Below are 18,060 nucleotides of genomic sequence, written 5' to 3'. Positions count from 1 at the left end.
AGAAAGAGAACACCAATTTGGTGATAGAGCTGGCGGCCCTTCACAAGCGAACAGACCAGATAAAGGCTAACGTTGTCACTGAATTCCAGTCTTCCTAACCTTACATTGATGTTCTAGGGATCCAATATGGTGACGGTTTTGAGGACTTTTGCAAACAGGCGACCCTTCTCTTTCCCAAGGTGGATTTCTCCCAAGTCTAGATAAAGTCCCCCATCCCCATGACGCCTTGTGGTGGAGATGCCCGCAATGAGGGAGACACCATTCTTAGGGGGACGGAGGTTACCCCCTTGTGATTTATGGGACCGATGGTTAAGTTGAGGAGGAAACCGAGGAGCCAACTCAACCATACAATCCAGACGATGCCCATATTTAAATAGTTTTCTTTGTTTCTCTTTTTGTATTTTTGGAAAACAATTAAGGCGCCTTGTTTTTGGATCAACAATGTGATGAAACACTTTATTTATTATATTTGACGCCTCTGTCAGTTTTATGTTTTTGAGTTTCAATATAAATATTTTTTCTTGATGTGTTTTGCAACCATTAGTCAAATTATGTAATTATTTTGATCTTCAGCACTCTTGGTTTCCCTTTGGGTTAAACTTAAAACTTTTTAAGAGGCCAAGCACCCTTGGGTGTAAGCCCTTCTCTTCTAGCGAGGCTCAGAATCCTTTAAGTGACTAGGCTCTTAACGGTATCCTTAGTCGTTAGTCCTCCTTCTAGGTGAGACTTAAGTTGCTTTAAGTGACCAGGCACTTGTCGGCGTCCTTAGTCATCGATCACCCCTTTGGGTGAGACCTAGAATATATTAAGTGATCAGGAATCTATCGATGTCCTTGATCATCAGTCTTCCCTTTGGGTGAGACTTAGAATATTTTAAGTGACCAAGCACCCATCGATGTCCTTGGTCATCAATCTTCCCTTTGGGTGAGACCTAGAATATTTTAAGTGACCAAGCATCTGTCGGTGTCTTTGGTCATCAGTTGGATTTGTGATTTTTCGCCAATTTCTTGTTTATGGACATGATTTCTTAAGAATAGTTCCTTTATTAAAAATAACTTGAACACAAAATGTTGATAGCCTTGCCCGACGGGCTTTTAAGAGTCCTACTGAAAACTTGAAAACTTAATGGTCAACATAACTTAAAAAGGAAAGTAGTTACATAGTCCGTAGTCTTTTGTACTATTGGTAATATCTCCTTAGGTGCTTGATATTCCATGTGTGGTGTCGACGTCTCGCGGCTACTCGACCACCTATCGCAATGATGCTCGCGTGCCTCTCCTCCTCCTTTCGGTGGAGGATGGATATAAAGGTGTGTCGTACCTTAGGTGTGTGATTGGAATTTGAGTCGATTTTATGGAAATTACCAAGGGTAAGTAAAGTTGCCACTAATCATTTGGTTTTTCTAAGGTGCGATTGGTCACTTGACTCTATTTGATTTTATTATTGATCATAGGTTAAGAAAAATGGCATTTTTCCTAATCTAATGTGGATGGATAAAGAAATATTGATTCTTGAGTTCAAAAGTCAAGTTATATGTGCAGAAGGTGTTAGGCATCCCACCATGCCTATTTCAAATTGCCATGGTGAATATTTGGCAGCATTTTGCCTTATTTTCGCAGTGGAAATCCGGCAACGCTCTGCCTCAAGTGTATCATAGAACACAAAATGCTATTCTCACCAAGCTTTTGCTGGGAAAATATGGAAATACGGTGCCTAATTTTCACTATGAAAATCCGGCAGAGTTTTGCATTTAGTGCGCTCTGGCGCATTGGTAAGGTTTCGCGTTTGTGTATACGGTGCGTATCGACATGCTCGTACTGTATCGAGCCAAAGCCCTTCAAAGCATTAAGCATGTTGATACCTGTCGCATATATAGGGAAACCAATGTCACTCAAGTGACATGGATCAAGACAATCACACCACAATGATCGTGCATACAATATAGCATGCACCTACAGCAATTGCCTTGAGCGCATACCCACACTATAAGGTCAAGGGCACTCGTGATCAGCAAGGGTCACTCAACTAACCACAAGATTCCATCATACAAAGTGCATGATCACCCACACAAAATGTAAAACCAAGAATGTAAAATAAACATTGCTATACCCAGGGAACGCGGCCCAAGCAAAGAGTAAAAGGTACAAGGACAAAGCAAAGCCTAATACATGCTCTAGAGAAGAGGTTTAGAGAGAGAGAGAGAGAGAGAGAGAGAGAACACCACTCTGGAGGGGCGGGGCCCCGCATGTATTGAACATTGCCCTACATGGGCTTACATTTTCTTACTTGCATCCTCGCCCATTTTTCCTATGCCTACGAGGTTATACTTTTGCTCCAAGTGTCCATGCTCATGTCCATACATGCGATGAAAAAAGAAACAAGCCAGCAAACAAATAAAGAAACAAGTAGGAGGAAAAGCATGCTAAAAGACAAACTAGCAAAAGATGCCAAATGGGGGCAAACAAGCATGTGAAGCACATGAATAGGCAAACAAACATGTTATCAAAAAAAATGGGTGTCCTAGGAGGGCAAATGTAGGTTTGGATAGAGTGTCCATAGTTCCATTGGACTGGAGTATGGACGACACACAGATTCATGTATGAACATGTAGGCAAGCGTGCAAAAAGAATGCATAGAAGCAAGGAAAGCCAAACGGGTGGCACAAAGCAAGCATGGGAAGCATAAAAAGATTACACGGGGCAGAGAAAGGTGTGTATCAAGCACACCAACACCATGGAGGTGTATCTCACAAGTGGCTACATCTAAACAAACCTTAGGAGGAACATATGCAACCACACAAGGACAAGCCCACGAGGGACACAAAGCATAAAAAAGCCTAGATCTAGAGAGGCTAACATGGATATAAAGCATAGAAGCAAGAAAGTAAACATAGATATGCATAAAGGAAATGATCCAAACCTTTTGATATAGGCCTAGGTGTACGGGTGTAAGCCTAGACCAAGGGATCTAGATCTATACCCCACCAATAAGGGCCAAAACACAAGAAAGAGAGACATCGAGAGATAGAAGGGCTTTAGAAGCACATGGCATAGAAACCAACATGAAGATCTAGATACATGAACAAGGCATAGAGCACTCAAAGATATAGATCCAAGCATAGGCATGGCATAGAAAACAAAAAGCATGTAGATCTAAGCATAAACATGGCAAAGAACACATAGGCATGTAGATTTAAGCATAAACATGGTAAGGAGCCTAAAAGCAAGTGGATCTAAACACAAACATTAAATTTAGACATATCCTAGCCCAAGAAAGCTAGGCCAACAACAACAAAGTGATAAATCATGACAAAAGCAGCAACAAGGAAACATGCTAGAAAAACCATAAAGACATGCTAGGAAGCAAGAACGCGCTAGGAAAAACAAAAACAAAAAAAGCATATTATGAACAAGAAAAAGCTAGGAAAAGCAATGAAAAGAAAAGGGTGTGGATTGTAGCTAAAAAGCTACATCCACACCCTAAACCTCAAATCCAAGGTATGGAACCAAGTAGAGGAAAATTGGGTGCAAGAACACTGCCTTCTGATTGTGGAGAAAAGTGAAAAATCAAAGGTGTTTAGATGTGTTTGTGAGAGACATTAGAGAGAAGAGAGAGAGAGAATCTGCCTAGAAAACTACCTAAAATCATTTTTTATTCAAAATAAGGGGTCTATAGGCATTTATAGCTTAAAACTAACCCTTCAACTTCTGGCGGCCATACAATGTGTGCCAGCCACCCTTGCTAACATTAGCAATTTTGGCTTTTTTAGTCCAACTTCAAACATGTATTTAAAAGTCTTCCAAGATTTGGATTGAGCTAATATTGATGTCCTTGGAAATCTCTAGATGTCTTGTTTCCAGAACACTAAATAAATTGAAAATCCAACAATCGGATCAAAAGTTATGGTTTTGAGAAGCGTGCTGACGTACTTTGCCTAGTTTTCTAGATATCTCAACTGTTTTAACTCCATTTTTTACCCATGAATAGTTTTTGGAAAGGTAATTTGATAGTATTCGCAATGGTATTGGTACCAACCCATTCTAACGGTCAAATCAAAATTAGGGTATTCAGGGCCCTCAGGGGTCAACCTTGGGTCAAACTTGGTTAAACTTGATCAAAGTTGACGAAAATCACCAAATAGCTCGAGTTTGATATAGAAACATGAAAAATGTTATTTTAGGAGGACTTTAACCTCATTTGACTTTTGGTTAACCTAGATTGACTAGGGGCATTTTGGTCAATTTGATCGAAAAGGGCACTTTGGGTGTTCTGATGCTTGAACGAGTTGCACCACGTCAATTTAAATGTTTCCGCAGCCCTATGGAGAAAGGATAATATTTTTGGAATTTTCGGGGTTTAGCATGAAAATCGAAGGCAAACAAAATACGGTATCTATAGCCACCCCTTCTTTATCTGATATCACAAGTTCAATGAGAGGTATCGGATAAAGAACGTGATTCCGCATTTTGTTGCCCCAAAATTGCGTGCGAAAATTGCATTGTTCATGGATCTAGATCGGTTTTACCTAACAAGGTTGAGCTGTTGCAACTGGTCCGGAGAAATTATCTGACTTGGTCCTCAGATCTGGGCAAGAAACTCTATTTTTTTGTTTTTTTCAAAGGTCAACCGATCAACATTGACTCGGTCAACGCTGGCCGCCGGCCATACAATGTGCGCCGAGCAGACCTGGCAGCCACACAAGGTGCACTGAGCTGCCTAGGCTGTACAAGGCCTATAAATGGGCCCCAAAACCTCATTTTGACCATTTCCACCTCGTTTCTCTGAATTCTCACTTTCAAAATGTTTTTTTGGAGTAAGTCACAGTCTAGTGGGTCCAGCTTTCAGCTTCAGTTCACAGCTTTATCCTTCTGTTCTGCAGTTAAGGTTAGTGTCTTTTTTCTCTTTCTCCTTATTATTATTTTTTTTTTTTTGCAAATATGTTAGTAGCAATGCAACTATGCTAGCACTTATTTTATTTTTTGTATCTTTGCATATATGTTTTTCTTTGTTTTTATCATTTATGCCACGATGATGTTGGAAAATATATATATTCACATGTTTAAGTAGCATAGGTGAACTTGCATATGTTGGATGCTATGAAAACACATGAAACACCCTGTAAACTAAAACAAAGGCTAGGTAAATATGAGAGACTATGCATGATAAAGATAGAAAACTTTGAGAGAATGAAATGTGAGAACAATGCAATTTTGAGTAAGGGCAATTTCGGAAATATAGGATTAAATGATGGCCGCCGAATATAAACTTTGAAAGAGATTAAACGACTGCCACCAAATATAAATCTTGAAAAAATGGATAGAATTAAACAATCACCTTTGAATATGAACCCTGAAAGAGATAAAACGACTGCCACCGAATATAAATCTCAAAAAGATGGATAGGATTAAATGACCACCGCCGGATATAAATCTCTACGAGATGGATAGGATTAAACGACCGCCGCCAAATATAAACCCTAAAAGATATTAAACGACCACCGTCGAATATAAATCTCTAAGAGATGGATAGGATTAAAGGACCACCGCCAAATATAAACCCTGAAAGAGATTGAACGATCGCCTTCGAATATAAATCTCTAAGATATGGATAGGATTAAACGACCGCCACTAAATATAAACCCTGGAAGAGATTATAGGACCGTCGCCGAATATAAATCTCAAGAGCTGGATAGGATTAAACGACTGCCGCCAAATATAAACCCTAAAAGAGATTAAACGATCGCTGCCGAATATAAATCTCAAAGAGATGGATAGGATTAAACGACCGTCGTCGAATATAAACCCTGAAAGAGATTAAACGACCGCCGCTGAATATAAATCTCGAAAAGATGGATAGGAGTAAACAACCGTCGCTGAATATAAATCTCAAAAAGAAGGATAGGATTAAACGACTCCGCCTAATATAAACCCTGAAAAAGATTAAACGACTGCTGTCGAATATAAATTCTAGTAGAGGGATTTTGAAAACTTTAATATTTTTGAGGTAAAAGAGATAGGATTAAATGATTGCCGCCAAATATAAATCCTGAGGGAGGCATTTTGAAAACTCGAACACTTTTGAGGCAAAAGAGATAGGATTAAACGACCACCACTGAAAATAAATCCTAAGCGAGGTATTTTGAAAACTCAAATACTTTTGAGGAAAACGAGGTAGGATTTAACAACCATGGCTGAATATATATCCTGAGAGAGGCATTTTGAAAACTTAGATACTTTTGAGGCAAAAGAGATAGGATTAAACAACTGTCACCGAATATAAATCCTGAGAGAGGCATATTGAAAACTCAAATACTTTTGAGGCAAAAGAGATAGGATTAAATGATCGTCGCTAAATATAAATCCTAAAAAGGGGCATTTCAAAAACTTTGATATTTTTTAGGCAAAAGAGATAGGATTAAATGACCGCCGCTAAATATAAATTTTGCAATAGGCATTTTGAAAACTTTGATATTTTTGAGGCAAAAGAGATAGGATTAAACGACTGCTACCAAATATAAATCCTGAGAGAGGCGTTCTGAAAACTCAAATACTTTTTAGGGAAAAGAGAAAGGATTAAATGACCGCCATTGAATATAAATCTTAAGAGAGGCATTTTGAAAACTCGAATACTTTGAGGCCAAAGAGATTGGATTAAATGACCGCTGCTGAATATAAATCTTGAGAGAGGCATTTTGAAAACTTTGATATTTTTGAGGCAAAGGGATAGGATTATACGACCGCCACTAAATATAAATCCTGAGAGAGACATTTTGAAAACTCAAATACTTTTGAGTCAAAATAAATAGGATTAAACAACTCCAACCGAATATATATCCTGAGAGATAGGAATTTTGAAAACTCGAATACTTTTGAGGCAAAAGAGATAGGATTAAATAACTGCCACTGAATATAAATCCTGAGAGAGACATTTTGAAAACTTTGATACTTTCAAGGTAAAAGAGATAGGATTAAACAACCGCCACCAAATATAAATACTGAGAGAAGCATTTTGAAAACTTTGATATTTTGAGAAAACATGAAATTTTGGTATGAACGTGATATACGTTAGGCAGTTGGGTTAGACATACTTACCTGCCTATTTGCATTACCATATGTTTTGGGCTTTCTAACCAAATCTGAATTCGCTTTTGTAGATCATGTCTTGACTAGCAAGACCTAGCGGGGATTGCGAGAAGGCTCCCGCTATTGTTCCATCTCGAGTAGACTCGTCTAGCAGTGACGAAGACATTGTCTCGGCCATCATGAAGGTCGCAGGGACCCTCTAGCGGCTTTTTGACCAAGGTGGTGATGACACCGCATCTGCTGGGGGCATACACATAGCACATCGCACTACGAGCTGATGTTTAGTGGAGATAGTTAATGCCTTATCTTAGTCCCGTGCTTGTTCAAGAGGAGGTTCTTCATAGTTCCCTTAGACCGAGGAGGGAGGAGACCTAGAGGGCGTGGAGCTAGAGGATGAGATCATGTTTAATCTGGATGTGAATTTGGAGGCCAATTACATGGCCGGGAGGGGTCTAGGCACTCCGAGCCATCGTAGTTGTAAGTCGAGATTTCCACCTTGTCTGGTCGGGGCCGAGGCATACACTAGAGAGAATGATGATAACATAGATGATACCCTTCTTCAGAATGATCTGAAGAGGCATCCTTCTGCTCAAGCTTGGAAGGATTAGGTATGTTCCTTTTTCTCTTTCACCCGTCAATTTTGGATATGTAAATATGCACGCTAACTGGTAGCTTTTCTAATTTCAAGTGTAGGCTTCCAACAGGACTCGTGGTTGGGGAGTCTAGTCTTCATTCCTTATTCACCAATTTGACTTTAGGACTCATGGACGCTACTGCGCATTTTTTATTGAGCAGGACTTTGAGGACTTCCTGAGGATTTTGGCCTATTCCATGAGGCGCACGATAGCAGAGATTTTGGTTTGACGGTTCCACGTGGAGACTTCCACCTTTCATTTGAGCTGTAGGGAGTATACAGTCCTTCCCCTTAACTAGATGCCCATCTTGGGCCTTAGATTCAGTGGGTATCTAGTCCTAACTAAGTTTATGGACTTCGACGTCGCGAGCGAGCTTTTAGGCATCAGTTATCCCTTTACCGAGGTGATGAGATAGTGCTTTAGGCCTACCAATAAGCCTTAAATCTACATTGAGTGGTTAAGGATGAACATACCTTGGAGGGTGGAGCCAGATGACATTGCTCTCAGGCGATTCTTCTTCTATTTCATCGGTAGTTGCCTATTTGGCAACAACCGGTCGGTGCTGACTTGCAGGCTGCTGGGAGCCATGAGTGTAGTGTCAGATATAAGGGCCTATGATTGGGGGTCCCTTTCTTACGGATTCTTCATTGCTTACTTGAGGCATGCTTCGCGACAGGGCTTTAGGAGCCTCGAGGGTTATTGGCAGATTTTCTACATGGTGGGCATATAAGCAAATCCCGGCCCTACATCCATAGTATTCTAGCCTGTCTTTGATGATATATCCTAGGGCATACGCTTGGTCCCCTTACATGATTACCAAAGTTTTTTTGACACAGCCATCCACTGTTAGCGCTGTGTTAGATTGTGTCACCTAGGGTGAGATACTCAACAACCCCTATAATGGGTTGTTAGCTAGGCGTGAGGTAACCCCTGCCATGTCTGGGTCACGTTTACAATGTTGGTTTTGGGCTTTATCAAGCTAGGAGTTCTTCCTAACTGAGAGGACCTACCATCAGGTTACGTCGGTTTTTAGAGTACCTAGGGACTTACCTCGTGAGCTTTCTTATTATAGGTTCCTTCGAGGGTTTTGTTATGGAGGATACTAATTATGTCACTTGGTTTTCACGATCCTTAGCTGGACCTATCATCGATGATTGCCCTATGAGTGGGGGCAGAGTGCTTGGTGGTATAACACGTGCTCATCATGCTAGAAAATTTGGTTTTTTATCTCATACAAAACACTTAGCGGAGGCGACAAACATGAATCTATTTCATTCATGATTGATAACATGCACTATGTAAATTTTAGAATTTAAGAATAAGATAGCGTACCTTGGTGTGGTGAAATTCAAAACAAAAGATTAGAAGTACTTGGAAACACTTTTAATCTTCACTCCAATTCTACTTTACGCCCAAGAAGTGTGGTCTCTCAATCAGTTTTCAAGGGAGAATAATCGAGTGGCTTCACTCACACATACACACCATGTTACAATGATGTCTCTCTTTTTCTAATAAAAAAATTATGTATGTTTCTCCCTTTATATCTAACTAATTATCTAATTGGGCTGTCCTATTAGGCCTTTCCAATAAGGCTTTAGTGTGCAGCTTGGAGTGAGACCAAAAGGGACCAATAAAACACTAGCTCCAATGGGCCTTGAGCTTTTCTGTCAACTCTTGACAAGTCCAAAGTTACCATTAATTATATTTAATACCACTATATAAATATAATTGCACTCTAGGCCTTATTAATAAATTATATCCCAAGACTTTATTATACATATAACCCCTTCATAAAATATTCGTAATAATACAAAGTCATGAATGTAGTTTGCTACTTTGAAGATTATTACATCTTAATCCTTGAGTACCTGGTTTAATCCTTTAAGTTATTCATCATATATTTATGAAATCCAATTTTATAAATATATACTTTAGTATCTCCTTACTAAAGTGGTTAGGTCTAACACTCTAAATAACCAAACCCATTAAACTTATCTCAAGGGAATATTTTATGTCTCTGTTAAGAGTTTATGGATTTCATCTTGAGAATATATGTTCCATCAACACTAAATGTGGCTGCCCAACATACTAAAATTTTGATCATGACTTTAGATCTCACTCCTAATATATCAAAGCAACTTACATTTCATGATCAGGTCCATTATCCTTTCAGGATTAAGAATTCATACAAATAGAAATCGTGAGATTTATTATTCATTTGACAGTCATTAGGAGAATAATAAATCTCATAGTTGTCCAATTCAATATATCTTAACTTGCAAAACATATCAACATACCAATTAGAAGTCTCCACTTCCATGATCAAGATAAATCATCTTAGTTGATATGTTATAGTCTTCGCAGATGAAATACCCAATTTCATCACTGACTACGAATTATAATTCTAAACTTACAAAGAACTTGTGATTTATATCTTCTATGACTTTTCACATAAATTACATACTATGCATCTCATGGACTATATGATAATGTCCAAATATTCATTTTACTATTATTTTAGATAACAATAAAAAAACTTTATTAATTATAACACTAAGTCATCCATAATGTCATACATAGCATCATACAATAGGATTTAAGGGCACACATCCTAACACATCAGACTTCAGAGTCCCACTTGAGGTTACATGTACTAGGCCTTACATGTATGTTTCTAGATATCGCCTCTAGGTAGGCTCCTGATGTATGTCAATACCGCCTCCTGGTAGGCCTTATGTGTATATTTCTAGATATCACCTCTCGATAGGTTTCTAATGTATGCCAATACCTCCTCTTGGTAGACCTTATGTATATTTTCCCCTAGCACTTCAGCATTTGTGAGTCGGTTGCACCACGGTTATTACTCATGCATTGTTTTGTTCACATTGCTCTGTATTTTCTCGGGTTTACCGATAACGTCTGATATTGATTAACTCACTGAGGGATATGGAAAAAGGGAGAGACCGCATGAAATGAAACTGCCCTAGTGTAGGTTTTATGAGGTTTTTGACATAAGAGGAGAGGTTCCTAGTAGGTGGACCCTTTCTTGAGCATACTAATTAGCAAAAAATGGATTGAACCGCGCAAAATAAACTACCCCAATGTAGGTTTTGTGTGGTTCTCAACATGAGAGGAAAGCTTCCTGGCAGGATGGACCCATTCTTGAGCATATTGATTAGTAGAAAATGGACTAAACTGCACAAAATAAACTGCCCCAATGTAGGGTTTTGCGGTTCTTGACCTGAGGAAAGGTTCCTAGCATGATGGACCTATTCTTGAGCATATTGATTAGCAGAAAATGGATTGAACTACGTAAAATAAACTGCCCTAGTGTGGGGTATTACAGGGTACTAGATCGGCGAATCGGCTTGAAAATGATTTAGAATCACATTAGATGATATAGGTTTCTTGACAACCCTGATGATGATCATGGACTTCCTTAGTGGGATTTTAGACTCATCATGTTGCAGAAAGCATTGATTGACTCAGTTGTCCACTGAACTGACCGGTGCTTCGAGAAAGGTTCCTTACAGGAACTAATCGTTGTGATCTTCATACCTTATTGGATACATTGCTACTAATGATTAGGAATGGCCTCGACATTATTCCACTATACATCTTGGAGATGGGTGCAAAACCGACCCCTGAACCTGGTGAACCGGGTTCTAAAAATGAGGTTCAAGATATTCCAAGATGCTGGACGAGACACGCAAAGATAAATTGCCCCAATGTAGGCTTTGTATGGTCTCGGTTGTGTGAAAAAAAAATCTCTTGAGGCACTGGTATGCTACTGAACCTATTATGCACTATTGTTTGTGCAAAACCGAGGGAATCTTTGCTCCAAAGCTATCCAAAACCTTCCATCCTTTAGATTTAAGCTAAGGATATGTGTGGACTCATGCCAGAGGGTTGAAAAAACCTTGACACGTGTCCCGAGGTGCAATGGCCACACAAGGTGTGTAACCTAGGGCCGACAGCCACACAATATGCGCCGGCCTTGAGATGCATGCATAAAGGGTTGGCGCCCCCTGACCTTCCATATTCTGGTCTATGATTTCTAGGGTCTTCTCCTACCCTTTTTCTTCACTGGAAACTCTTAGAAACACCATTTTTCTACGCTTTTCTGTATGAATCTACATCAGAATACCGAATTCTTTCAGATCTGAGCATGGATGTTCTTGGGTTCAAGACTTATGGTGGTGCTTGAACGAGAGACTTTTCATGAAAGGGAGCTCAATAGGTAGTGGACTTCATTCTTTTCTAAGGATCAGGCTTACATCCGGTAGGTTCTCAGATAGGCCACTTCATTCTTTCATACTCCTCTGGATTGGCACTTACTAGAGGCCATAGTTACTTGTTAGGATCCTGCTTTGAGGTGCATCACCATTGGAGATGTGGACTTGATCCCTACTTTGGAGGAGTATGATCACTTTCTTTCTCTTCCTACCTTTGTGAGTCAGGTTTATCAACCACCAACTCGACCTTATTTCCACAAGCGGTTGGCAGAGCTATTAGGCCTAAAAACACCTGTAGTGGATGTTCTGACTTGATATGGGAGTGGTTTGGGAGGTAGTATCCCCTAGAAATTTCTAATTTGTCGGTTTAGCAAAACTGGGTGCCTTGTTGCTTACCAAGTAGAATTTGTGGATTTGGAGGAGCATTGGACCTTTTACAAGCGTTAGGCTTTCATAGTGGCCTACTTTGGCTCAGTGCTATTTCCTTCTCAATTAGGTTTTATCAGCTTTGTAGTTCTACCCCTAATAAGTACCCTGCCTTATAACACTTCCTTTATTCCTTCTTTCCACTCTGAGACTATTAGGTCTCTTTCTCTATGTGGTGAGATGGGTAGTGGTAGGTTTGGTTGTTATGTGCATTGTTGCAGTTGTAGTTCTATAGTCATCTGAGTGTGATATCTAGGGCACAACTCATGGGGTTCTTAAGGAAGAATAGAGTTAAGATCGTTGTAGCCCTTGATCTTCCTTTTACTAGGGACATTATTGGTTGGTTGCGGTATCTATTTGGCTTGGGTCCCGCTAACTAGACATGGAGAGTCAAGTGGAGAGTTAATAGGTGGCAGGGTTGGACCCATTATGTACGTTTGCTTGGCATCCCTTTGGTGGGCATCTGGGGTTGCTCTATGTACTTTCCAAGTATGGCCATGAGGCAGTTTGGGGGTAATCAACATGTCCCTATACTTAGTGATCTTTTTGTCATCACTTGTGATTATGGGCTCCAAGATATCAACACAGTTATCATAGATCACGCTTCTAATTTCTAGGAGCACAAGTTGACTATTGACTATCCTGCTTGTCCCGAGGACGATCATGAGTGGTCCACTGCTAAGTTTAGAGAGTGAAGAGCTACCAAGGATCAGGGTTTCATTATTTACCTATCTATGAAAGACCTTGAAAGTGCCCTTTAAAAAGTGATTTGAAGTATCCCCGGTGAAGTCACAACTGTGAGAGACCTTGCCTGAGTGGTGCCTCTCAAAAAAGAGAGAGTGATTTTTGTGGTGTGCTTTTTAGGGCACCTATCTTTTTGGGTAAGTGGTGTGGAGTCGCCAATTATTTTTATGTAGAAAAAATAAGAAAAACCAAATAAAAATACATGACTGAATTTCATTGATTGAATAAAAAAAAAAATACAAATTTGAACTTTACATGGCTTTGGGTCCTAGTTACAATCTACCAAAAATACATGACTTTTTGTCCTAGTTACAATATACCCAAAATAAAAAGTAAAGATAAGACTAGATCTACTTAACCAAAGACCTAAATCTGGAGGCTAGGTTACTGAATGGGAAGGTGTTAGGCACCCATTTCGCCACTAGCCTTGCTTTAAAGGTTTCAGCATTTCCATCTATCCCTCTCTTCCTCTTGTAAACTCATTTGCAACCAACAGGTTTAATGCCATTAGGCACCTCTATAAGATCCCAAACTTGATTGGAATACATGGAATCTATTTCAGATTTCATAGCTTGAACCCAATGATGTGCATCTATATCATTCATTGCTTCATCATAAGTGTAAGGATCAGTTTCAGCCTTTTTTGAGATAGCTTCAAAAGTTTCTCCCAGACCTATAAACCTTATAGGTGGCCTAACAATCCTCCCACTACGACGAGGCACCTGTGTACTTGACATCTCAGAAGTAGTATCTTGTGGTGTATCTAATACAACCACATCATCCCTAGTTTTATCCATTGGTTTTTCAACTACATGTTCACTCATTTCAGCCAAGACAACTCTACTTTTAGGAGTAAAATTATTCATATAGTCATTTTCCAAGAATTTAGCATTTGTACTAACAAAAACTTTGTTATCCTTACGACTATAGAATAAATAACCCCTAGTTTCTTTTGGATAACCCACAAGCAAACATACTTCTGATTTTGGTTCCAACTTATCAAGCTTCCCCTTTAGCACATGTGTTGGACAACCCCAAATGTAGAGATATCTCATACTAGGCTTACACCCATTCCATAATTTCATAGGTGTTTTGGGAATAGATTTTGATGAAACTAAATTCAAAAGATGTATTGCTATATCGAAGGCATACCCCCAAAAAGAAATTGGTAAAGTTGAGTAACTCATCATGGACCTAACCATTTCCAAAAGAGTCCTATTCCTTCTCTCTGCTAAACCATTTTGTTGAGGAGTTCCAGGTGCGGTCAATCGGGATACAATCCCATTCTGAATTAGATAATCCTTGAAATTCCCAAGAAGGTGTTCGCCACCTCGATCAGATCGAATGGCCTTTATGCGTTTACCCAATTGATTCTCAACTTTAGCCCTAAACTCTTTGAACTTTTTAAAGGCTTCGGACTTCCGTCTCATTAGGTACACATAACCATATCTTGAGTAATCATCCGTGAAAGTGATGAAGTACTCATAACCTCCTTTTGCTTAAGTTGACATAGGACCACATACATCTGTATGAACTAATTCAAGCAACTCTTGGGTTCTTCTACCTTTTGCATTAAAATGTCGTTTAGTCATTTTACCTTCCAAATAAGATTTGCAAACAATAAATTCATCAAAGTCCATGGGCTGTAAAAGTCCATCTTTGATTAGTCTTTGAATCCTATTTGAATTGATATGACCCAAACGCAAGTGCCAAAGATATGCATCATATGTAAAAGGATACTTTCTCTTTAATGATTTTACATGAGAGTCATTATCTAGTTCAGAATTATGTAATTCATGCTTATCAGGAATTAAAATATAAAGACCATCCACAATATTGCCAGAACTGATAAATATTTTATCCTTCTTTATTACAACATTGTCCTTTAGGATAATATAATACCCATGTTTACCTAAATAAGTTGCAAAAATTAAATTCCTACGAACATTAGGTACATAAAGACAGTCTTTCAATATTAAAACCCTAGGCTCAAAGCACAAATTAACAACACCAACAGCTACAACCGGAATCTTGCTCCAATCAGCCAAAATAAGAAACAATTCCCCTTCATTTAGCTTTCTGGTCTCTTGAAACCCCTGCAAAGAATTGCAGATATGATTAGTACAACCTGAATCCACACACTAGGAATCCGTGGGATTCTATACCAAACATATTTCAAGAAGAAAGGAAGTTTTCATACCCTTGTTCTTGGCAGCCTTAAACTTTGGACAATTTCTCTTCCAATGTCCTTTCTCACCATAATGGAAACACTTTCTTTTGAGCTTCTTTCCTTTGTCAGCAACCCCTAAGGCAATTTGTTTACCCTCTTGCTTAGTGAAGTCCTTCTTCTTCTTTTTCTTACCCTTGCCTTTCGACTTAGGTTGAAAAGTAGAAGCTTCACCCACATTGGCTTCAACACTAGAAGTACCAAGGATTCCTTCCACCGCCACTAACTTATTCATTAATTCAGACAAAGAATAAATCTTTTTGTTCATGTTATAATTAAGTCTGAATTCCTTGAATGATTCCGGTAGTGACTGGAGTATCATATCCACTTAGGATTCTCCATCAATGTCGGCACCTAAAACTTCCAATGTGTTCAGATTAGAGATCATTGTAAGACAATGCTCCCTCATGAACTACCTTCAGCCATTTTGGTATTATAAATTTGCCTCATGGTTTCTTGTCTTACTGAACGGCCTTGCTCACCAAACATCTCCTTCAGACTATGCATAATGTCCGAAACTAGTTCTACATCTTGCATTTGAAGCTGTAGAACATTTGAGATAGATGCTAGGATATAGCACCTGGCCATTTTATTAGATTTTTGCCAACGATCATATCGTTGTTTTTCCTGAAGAGGAACATCTAATGAAAGAAAACTAGGACATGGTTGAGTAAGCACATATTTGTGCTCTTCAGCTGTTAAAACAATGTCCAAATTTCTTTTCCGATCAACATAATTGGATCCAGTCAGTTTGTTTTGATTAAGAATAGAAACAAGTGGGCTAAATGATGTCATGTTCAAATCTGAAAATAATAAACATGAATATAATAAGTAAACATGACATTATCAATTTAGCGTATAAACATATAGTATGGAACCTTAACAAAACCATAATATAAATATGCAACGACAACCCAATCTCATGTTTAATATTCCTTGGAAGCAAGTAAATTATAAACACTATGATTGATTGAGAGCTACTCTTATTATTAGTGCTATCATGATAACTTTTATCAAACACTAATAATATGCGGTTTTTCCTTTAGCCTTCAAGTAATAATGACATAGCTCTGAAGGGAGGTTAACATTAAACTTAGTCTAGTGTACACCATTGACTGAATTCTATGTGAGTCATTAAGTAACTTCATGGTGGTGTGGTCGTTCTTATTGTAAAACCACATATTATCCATCATTAAGAAATTAATCTGTAGTACCATGAATTAAACACCCTCCGAAGGGAGCAAGGCATATACGCTAAGAGATCCAACCTTTGTATCTCTCTCCTACTAGATGTTTTAAATTAAAGGTTTTTAATTCTTAAACATGCATAATTTAATTACACACAGCCTTGCACTTTATATATTTGAAAACACATAGAAAAAGTTTAAAATTCCCTTCAGTGGCATTTTCGTGGGTATCTCACGACTAAGCTCTTCTTGCGAAAATGAATTAAACCAAAAAATGAAAACACAAAATTCAGACAGAGACTTTCGCGACTGTCTCACGAGTGGTTTGCTAGTAAAGCTTACCCGTAAAATTTTTTTGAAAAAACAAAATTCAAACAGAAGTTTTTGCCAGTGTCTCATGACTATTCCACGAGTAAAGCTTACCCACGAAAAACCCATGTTTTCAGTTTTTCAAAGGGAAAATCTGAAACGTTTTCAACAGTTTTCCATGAATAAACAACCACCATATGAACATATAAATGGAATTTGATATCAAAACTGAATTTCATTGATGCTATAGCCTTAAAGATCAATTTAGCATACTTAAATTCAAATTTAAACAACATCATAACATCAATATCAGTTTTTATCAAATCATAGTTTCAACAACCATGCAGAAAATTAAATACATATATAATTTTCTAACATCATGAAACTATTATTTCTAATTCTAGAACTCACAAAACATGTTATACATATTCGAATTGAAGACCACTCTGATACCATTTGATGGAAATATGCATATACGCAACGGAAAATTAACGGATCTACTTCATTCGCAATTGATAACATGTGCTATGTAAATTTCAGAATTTTAGAACAAGAGAGCGTACCTTGATGCGATGAAATTAAAAACCAAAGATTGAAGTACTCATGAACACTTTTAATCTTCACTCCAATTCCACTTTACACCCAAGATGTGTGGTCTCTCAATCAGTTCCAAAAGGAGAATGTCAAAGTGTCTAACACTTCTTACACACCTTTTCATAATAGTGTTCTATTGTTCTCTCTACAAAAAATTTTGTATATTTCTCCCTTTGTATCTAACTGATTATTTAATTGGGTTGGCCTTTTGGGCCTTTCCAATTGGGCTTTAGTATGTGGCTTGGAGTGGGACCAAAAGGAACCAATAAGACACTAGCTCCAATGGGCCTTGAGCTTTTCTATCAACTCTTGACAAGTCCAAAGTTAACATTAATTATATTTAATACCACTATATAAATATAATTGCACTCTGGGCCTTATTTATAAATTATTTCCCAAGACTTTATTATACATGTAACCCCTTCATAAAATATTTGTAATAATACAAAGTCATGAAAGAAGACTACCACTTTGTAGATTACTACATCTTAATTCCTTGAGTACCCGGTTTAATCTTTTAAAATTATTCATTATATATTTATAAAATCCAATTTCATAAATATATACTTTAGTAACTTCTTACCAAAGTGGTTAGGCCTAACTCTCTGAATAACCCATCAA

Source organism: Castanea sativa, chromosome 11 (genome assembly GCF_040712315.1).
Source record: "Castanea sativa cultivar Marrone di Chiusa Pesio chromosome 11, ASM4071231v1".
Lineage (NCBI taxonomy): Eukaryota > Viridiplantae > Streptophyta > Magnoliopsida > Fagales > Fagaceae > Castanea > Castanea sativa.
This window is presented reverse-complemented; position numbering follows the sequence as displayed.